The sequence below is a fragment of the Ictidomys tridecemlineatus genome, chromosome 3 (assembly GCF_052094955.1).
Source record: "Ictidomys tridecemlineatus isolate mIctTri1 chromosome 3, mIctTri1.hap1, whole genome shotgun sequence".
NCBI lineage: Eukaryota > Metazoa > Chordata > Mammalia > Rodentia > Sciuridae > Ictidomys > Ictidomys tridecemlineatus.
Genome location: NC_135479.1, coordinates 90,579,626 through 90,586,815, shown reverse-complemented (window position 1 = coordinate 90,586,815; position 7,190 = coordinate 90,579,626). Strand labels below are relative to the sequence as shown.

The 7,190-nt window shown below is 33.1% G+C and overlaps 1 non-coding gene across 1 annotated transcript; it reads left to right on the top strand.

The window, feature by feature from the left end:
- The first annotated feature begins 3,988 nt into the window (after positions 1–3,988).
- Positions 3,989–4,094, top strand: LOC120884594 (U6 spliceosomal RNA). The gene has a single exon (XR_005727022.2). It is a non-coding gene; the product is annotated as a U6 spliceosomal RNA (small nuclear RNA).
- The last annotated feature ends 3,096 nt before the right edge of the window (positions 4,095–7,190 follow it).

The window sequence follows — 7,190 nt, the reverse complement described above, 5'->3', positions numbered from 1 at the left end:
ATTCATAAGAAGCGGCCTATAAAGAGAGCATTTCTAAAGTACGAGATCAATACTCTCCTAAGACATTTAAGGATGACTCATGCTCAACTGTCAGAAAATTCATTGTTTATAATTTAATGGAAGTACATTTCAAATTACTTCATATAGTAATTGTTATACTTATTAGTGATCAATAATTTATACATTCATAATTATTCATTGTTCTGTAATTAAAACAAATTCCTTTTCTGCATCAAAGGTTAAGAATGAAGTACTCATCAATGAATTTTACTCATTGTTTGCAAGTCATTGGTAATTTCCAATATTTTACTTGAAATGCAGAACTATTTTTTTAAACATATAAATGTTTCTCAGATACCTTTACCAACAGCTTTAGGAAGAGGTATACATTTTATAAGCTTATACATTTGCATACTTAACTTACTATGATTATCTGCTATTTCTGCATTAAAAACAAAGCTAATCTGGGATTAACAAATAATGTCAAGGGGATTCAGGTCTAGGTATATAAGAGGGAAAAGAATGGTTTGTCATTAATCCAATCCAAAAAGTATTTTATGCCTAAATGATTGAAGCAGTCTTGTTCTTTCTTAGTTTTATTAGTCAATTGATGTCAACTCCAACCAATATTTGAAATTAATTCATCACATGCACTTTTTCACTTCATTTTTTCTATTATCTACTAAAGAAAGGAAGGTTTAAATATGCAAAGATGAAACTGGCAAATCTATTGCCCTGGAGGATGAATATACAAGTTAGGGAGACAATGGCAAAAAACAGCTTTCCTTTTTTGAAGAAAATAGAATAGATACACACACATAAGGGTATATGCATGCCTGGGAAACTTACTTCTTATAATTGCTGCAGAGAAATTGGGCCTTCTAAACAAAGTAACATAAAGCTCACTCTTGTGCTATGTAAGAAAATGACATTATGGCATGACATTAGCCACAGAGAAATTAATGTGCAACTACTTTAGCACTGTAGAAATCCCTGGAGACCCCAAAAGCAGCACACACACACAAAACAAATGTATTGTGAGCTTTTCATACTCCAGGACACAGAAGAATTCTATAGAAATACCACCTTGAACAATGATAAAAAGAAACAGCAGAATTTAGCAACGAAACTACAAAACCAGGCAAGAAATCTACTAGCAGGACCAGAATCAGATATGATGTAAATGTTGGAGTTATCAGATGAACTTAAAATAACTGTAATTAAAATATCCACGACTCTGATGGAAAAAGTAGACTTCATGCAAGAACAGATGGATAATGTAAGCAGAGAGATAGAAATGCTAAGAAATAATTGTAAAGGGAAATGAGAAGAATTGAAATATATCAACTGAAATGAAGAATACCTTGAATGGGCTTATCAGTAGACTAGACAGGAAAGAGGAATAAATCAGAAATCTTCATACAGGTCAGTGAAATGAGGAAAGAGACATACAAGTAAACAAAGAACAGAACATCCAAAATCTTTGGAACAACTTTCAATAAAAAAATACATAGCCAATTGAAATTCCAGATGGAGAAAGGAAAGACTCAGAATGAATTGGTACAAAAGTACCCAAGAGTATAAAGCAGACAGTAATTTTTAAGGACTTGGGATATATAGAGATACTTTATTCTCAATACTCAACATTTTGTTACACATGTTAAAATTTTACACACATAAATTGATGATGTCATATAAGCCATTAATTGAAAAAATGATAAAGATCCACAAAAGATTTTTTTAAAGTGAAAGTAAATGAAATATTTGCAGGAACAAAGACTAAGAAGTTTCTAAAATAATGAAATAAAATAAAATCGTGAAGAACACCAAACATGACAAAAGAAGAGGAAAGAGAAGGAGGAGGGAAAGGAGGAGGAGGAGGAGAAAGGAGAAAGAAGGAAGTAAAAAGAAAAAATAGTTCATATTTAATTTGAGATCATATTTAAATTGAGAGATTGTTATGGTTTGGATGTGAGGTGTCTCCCCAAAGCTCACATGTAAGACAATGCAAGAAGGTTTAGAGGAGAAATGTTTAGTTCCTAAGAGTCTTGACCCAATAAGTGATTTAATCCCCTGATAGGGATTGACTGAGTGGTAACTGAAGTGGTGGAGTGTGGCTGGAGGAGGTAGGAATTGGGGCTTAGCTTTGGATATATTTTTGTATCTGGTGAGTACAGTCTCTGTCTCTCTCTGCTTCCTGATTACCAGGTGAGCTATTTCCCTCTGCCACTGTCTTCATCCATGATGTTCTGCCACACCTCAATTCTGGATGAATGAATCTGGCCTTCTATGGACTAAGACCTCTGCAACTGTGAACTCTCAAATAAAATTTCCTCCTCTACAGGTGTTCTGGTAGCATCCTTCAGTCACAGCAGTGAAGTAGCTAACTAAAATAGAGATCAAATTTAAATTGCAGATAGGAGAAAAATCTTGAGAGCAGCTGAAGGAAACGCAATCTTACTTAGAGAGAAAAAAAGGCTAGAATTATAGCACACTTCTCACTAGAAATCACTCACACAGAAGAGGGTGAAATAAAACATTTAAAGTGTTGAAAGAAAACAATCAAGAACAAAAACTACTCACCTCAAATTCTATATTTGGTGAAATTATCCTCATAAATTGAAGAAAAAAACACTTGTCAGGTAAACAAAATGATGTGAATCTGTCACCAATAGAACTGCCTATAAGAAGTGGTAAAGAAGTTAGAAGGAAATGAGAGAGGGCAGACACTTGGATGTACACCAAGGAAAGAAGACCTGGAGAAGTAATAACAGTGGTAAATCATATCTCCTAGCTTACCTTCTTAACCACTCTAGATGATTACCACTTAAATCAATACAAGTAACTACATATTGGCTAGTCTCTGTATCCCTCAGAATCTGCAGCGAATAAATCTGGGACTCCTCACAGTTATCACGATCAACAGCTGCTCATGTCTCTTATTTTAAATGATTTAGAATTTGCATATAACCCATGCACATCCTTCTATGCACTTTATATAATTTCTAGGTTCTTTATAATACTCAATGCAATGTAAGTGCTATGTAAATAGTTGTTCTGATATTGTTCAAGGAGTGATGATGAGAAAAATGTCTGAACAGGTTTAGTAGAGTTACAGCAATTTCTTTAAAAATTGTTGCATCTGCAGCTCAGAATCCATGGACACAGAGGACCTCGCCTAGGCCTTGAGTGGTGTCATGAGAGTGGATAAGTGAAACACGACAGCACTGCCACAAAAGGAGTTGGAGGTAAAAGCTATTGACTAACTTTGCAACACATGAGATGGAATAGTGTTATTTGACAGTAGAACTGTGCTAGTTATAAATGCATAATAAAAAGTCTAGAGCAACTAATGAATTTTTTAAAGAAGTATCATCAGTGCACTAATGGACGAGATAAAAAGGGATAATAAAATGCTCAATTAAAATTAGAGATGGCAGTAAAATGAGAGTAAAGAAACAAAGGATGAATTCAACAAATGAAAAAATAGTTCAAACTATATATTTTAAGTATAATACAGCTGCATCAATACACGTTTTACACATGAAGAGACAAACATTAAGAGATTTTTCAGGGTGGATAAAAATTAACAAGATCTAACTGCATCTTCTCTAAGAGAAACTCAATTAAAATGTAAACATTCAAGAATATGGCTTGAAAAAAAGATGTGGAGAAATGTATACTGCACTAGAACTAATTAAAAAATGCAAGGTATGTGATTTTACAAATATTAGATTTCAGAATAAGCAAGATTACTAGGGTCAAAAGAAGGCATAGTATAACAACAAAGGGTCAATTTTGAAAAAGGCATAATGATGCTAAACATATATACACCTAACAACAGAGTATTAAAACGGATGATGAATAAACTTAGATAACTGAAAGGAAAAATAGAAATATTCACAATCACACATGAAAAAAATGGGCTATCCATAATTTTCAGACCCATTGGACATAAAGTCACTTAGAGAATATTAAGCTGGATCTAGTGCTCACTTTAGCAGCACATACACTAAACATAGAACAATACAGAGAAAATTACTAGTGCCCCTATGCAAGATTACACACAAATTTGGAGAGCATTTCATATTTAAACAAATAAAAAACTGGTACAAATTGACATTTATAGAATTCTTTTTTTCAATAATAATACCAAAATACATATTTCCCTAGAGCTTGCATAGGACATTTACTAAGACAAATCCATGTTCTGAGCAGTAAAGCTCATGATTATTAATGAATTTATAAATACTAGATAACAAACAAAGTACTTTTCAGGCCACAAGTGAATTGAGCTAGAAATCAATAACAGAATGGTAGCTAGAAAATTCTCAGATATTTAGAAATTATCAACTTAGCATGAAATGACACAAATGTTTAAAAAAAAGTCCCAGGAGAAATTAAAATCAATTTTGAATTGCATAAAAATAAAAATAGAATCTACCCAAAAATTTGTAAGCAGCAGAAAGAGTGACGCATGACCATAGTATTTAATGTACAGTAAACAAATACAAAATTAATAATGTAAATTTTCATCTTAGAAATCTAGGGATGATCAACTTATGTTCCTGACAAAAATAAAGAATAAGAGCAAAACTTGATGAAATTTTAATCAGTAAAACAAAAAACAATATCAATAAAACCAAAAGCTGATTCTATTAATATTTTAAAAGTTATTAAAATTTATAAACTTTTAGAAAATTATTTCTATAAAAATTTATGAACTTCTAGACTACCCAACAAAGAGAAAACACTCAAATTATCAATAATAGAAATGAAAACAGCAGCTTTGTTACTGATTACATTGACAGATTAATGGAAGAATACTAATTATCTCAATGTTCATAAATTTGTTAACTTAGATGAATTAGACAAATGTCTTGAAAGATACAAACTACCAAAATGCATGCAAAGATAAATGGATAATACAAATAGTCCAATATCTGCTAAACTTAAGCAATGATTAATGTCCTTCCAAAAAAATCCACTAAACTAGACAATCTCACTGAGTTCTAAAAAATATTAAACAGAAATAATATAAATTCTCCAAATGTCTTCCTGAAAATGGAAGCAGAAAGAATATTTCCCAGCTCATTTTATGAAATCAGTATTATCATAATACCAAAAGCAAATAAAGGAATTATGAGAAAAGAAAACCACTTACAAATACCTCTCATGATTATAGACACAGAAGCCTTTAACAAAATGTTAGCAAACTAAATTCAACAATGTGTACAGAAGATTATACACCCTGACCCAGAGTGATTTATTCCAAATACTTAAGCTGGTGTAATGCTATAAAAATAGTCAATGTAATCTACCATGTCAAGATGCTAAAAAGGAAAATCATATAATCTTTCCAATCAATTAAAATAAAGCACTTAATAAAATCCAAGACCCACCCATTATTGTTTAAAAAAAATCAGAAAATTGTCGACTGCAGTTTCATGAACATATAAAGAAAACTCCAGCTCATGTTCTATTTTTAGTGAAAGACTGGACATTTTACCCCTAAAAATGAGAGCAAGGGCATGATGTCCTCTGTCACAATTACTAATCAATATCATTATGGAAGGCATAGCTGGTATGAAAAGAGAGGGGGTGGCAGAGAGATGCAGAGAAAGAAGGAAATTGATTTATAGATTGCAATGAAAACAATAAAAATTTCTAATTTTGCAAGGAGAAACAATAAAGTCCACTGACCTAACTGTAGATACAGTTGACATAGGACATTTTTGAACTGATTGTCTCTCTCAATTGCACTGAGTTTGTATCACTCTTGTCCATTTAAAGAAATAAAAATATCAGTTTGAGACTCAACACTGTGCTTCTGCTAATTTGACTTATTCCTTCCTTACCTCGGGCAGAAAATATCTACTTATTATAAATAAATATGAAGATGGAGAATTGTAAGAGATTTTTGGAAAGGACATTAAAACACAGCATTTTCCAAAATTCTCTTCTTACTGTATCTTATCTGTAACACTGAATTAACAAGTGTCTATAAGCCAGGTGTGGTGGAGCACACCTGCAATCCCAGCTGCTCAGGAGGCTCAGGCAGGAGGATCCCAAGATGAAAACTCCAGCCTCAGCAATTTAAAAAGGACCTAAGCAATTCTGCAAGACACTGGCTCAAAAAAAAAAAAAAAAGCTGGTTAAGTAGTTCAGTCAGTACTGAAGCATGGCCCTGGGTTTAATCCCTGGTACCAAACAATAACAATGAAGATGATGATGATGTTGATGGTGATGATGATATCTACATTAGGATATATTTGAAATAGTGTGGTGCTCATCACTTAATAATAACAATAAAATAGAATGAGTCCACTTACTGAAAGCCAATGGAAATTGAAGGCTACTGAGACTAAATGCCTGGTAAAGAGGAAATAATGGAATTATTCTTAAAGACAATAGTACAACATGGCAATGGCATGAAACATGGGTTTGCAGAATCTCAAGGGATCAGTTTACATTTGAGGACCATGTAGAGGAGACCAACCTCCTTATAATCCTTACATGTCTTCCATATCATCTCTGTTTGAGAAAGGACAAAGGACACAGCTACTGGAGAAGTTCCAGCAGGGCGAGGAAGAGAAATGGAGCTGAGCACTTCTCAGAAGTGAGAGAAGAGGTGACCTAAGACGCATCCAGCCACATTCTCATCCATTTGAATTCAGAATTAAAGGATATTGAGAGTGACTGCTCTTTAATTTTCACCACTTTAATTTCCTTTTTATGAACAGTCATGAGAAATAGGAGCAAAAAAAAAAATGGTCTAAGCTTCATCTTGCCTGCAAGCTGTCCTATACTGGAACCATGAGAACTGAATCAGAACTTTGGATCAGGAAGGAAACAGGAGCACTTTCCAGGTAAGAACATGGATCAGAAATTTCCTGTTTTCCTTGTGACCCTTTCTAGTGGTGATGGCCATTGATTTTAAAGCAAGAAGGTGTTGTAGGTACATTGACATATTTCCACAATAGTCTTTGGAAATAAATTTCTAATGCTATCTGAAGTTATAAATATGTTCATAATTCTAAGACAGGACATTCTTTCATATTTTTTTCTCTGTGGATTCCTACATCACAGAGAACTTAGGAAGAAGTCAGCTATTCACTCTTCATATTTTTGTCTAGATGTTCAGTTTGTCAATTCTTCCCCCCACCCCAACCTTTCTCTAAACTCTTAGT